General features: G+C 41.8%; 1 long non-coding RNA gene across 1 annotated transcript; it reads left to right on the top strand.

The window, feature by feature from the left end:
- Nucleotides 1-20: 20 nt before the first annotated feature.
- Nucleotides 21-783, top strand: LOC105005342. Its single transcript, XR_827311.1, has 3 exons — nt 21-130; nt 502-555; nt 657-783. It is a non-coding gene; the product is annotated as an uncharacterized LOC105005342 (long non-coding RNA).
- Nucleotides 784-1,234: the final 451 nt, after the last annotated feature.

Here is a 1,234-nt window from a genome sequence, read left to right as displayed (position 1 = left end):
TTTTTTTTTTTTAATTAAATAGGGTGCTGTTGGGCAGCCAGGTCCTCCTGGCCCCAGTGGTGAAGAAGGAAAGAGAGGCTCCACTGGAGAAATCGGACCCGCTGGCCCCCCAGGACCTCCTGGGCTGAGGGTAGGTTCCAAACACTCTTGACACCCAGACACGCCAGAGGCACTCCTTCACTGGGAATTGGTTAGAATTACCAAGTGCATTTTCTAGATGAAGGAGGCATCTGCTTTCCATCTGCTGTCTTAAATCACTGACTCTCAATTTGATATGTTATAAAATTGGTCTGGAAACAGGGTTGACCTACTTTTGCAGAATGCTTCTCCCACACATTCCTTTGGGGTTTGGAGGAAGTTTTTTGGCTTGGTTTGTTATTGTATCCCCCGCTGAAGGGCATCAAGATTTCTTGCATGCGTGCCATGTTTCAATAAATTCTGTTCTACCTAATGGAAGAATTTTCTCTGATTTTCTTCTGTGTTTTGTGTACTTTCTTACAGGGAAATCCTGGCTCCCGTGGTCTACCTGGAGCTGACGGCAGAGCTGGTGTCATGGTAAGTTGTCCATTATTCATATCCTGGAAAGGAACTTGATGCTTCTGGTGGTGGGTATGACACTGGCTTTAACAAGCTCCCCTCCCTCTTCTTTTAAATAGGGTCCTGCTGGTAGCCGTGGTGCAACTGGCCCTGCTGGTGTGCGAGGTCCCAATGGAGATTCTGGTCGCCCTGGAGAGCCTGGCCTCATGGGACCCCGAGTAAGTTTCAGATTGATTCTGAGAAAGTCACACCTGGCACTGTTTCCTTTTTTAAAGGGATGATTAATATTTGAAGACAACAATAACTTTTAAAAAACCAAAAGTTAATTTGTTAGTAAACTTGCTGACAGTCCTTTTTTTAATTTAACTTTATCAAAGCCAAGTAGATATTTTGACGAATTTAGTTAGTTCATAAATGTCCTATTTATTACTTGATACAATGGCTGTGAGGTTTTTGGAAGAATAGATTTATTTTAATATATCCAAATTAGGTTGGTTCTCCTATCAGCATGAATCTTTTATCTCAATTTGTGAGTTTTATATAAGGTGTTCACGAAATGTATTAGGACTATACATTATCAGGTTATTACATTCATGAGTGAGTCATTTTTCTAGCAATCACAAAGTGCTATAATGTATTCAGCATCACACTAGCCATGGAGAAATGACCTTTGGAGCCGTAGGCGCTCTAATCCATA

The sequence above is a fragment of the Bison bison genome, unplaced genomic scaffold (assembly GCF_000754665.1).
Source record: "Bison bison bison isolate TAMUID 2011002044 unplaced genomic scaffold, Bison_UMD1.0 scf7180017611664, whole genome shotgun sequence".
NCBI lineage: Eukaryota > Metazoa > Chordata > Mammalia > Artiodactyla > Bovidae > Bison > Bison bison.
The sequence above is the reverse complement of the archived record's forward strand: the minus strand, read 5'-3'. Positions and strand labels throughout refer to the sequence as shown.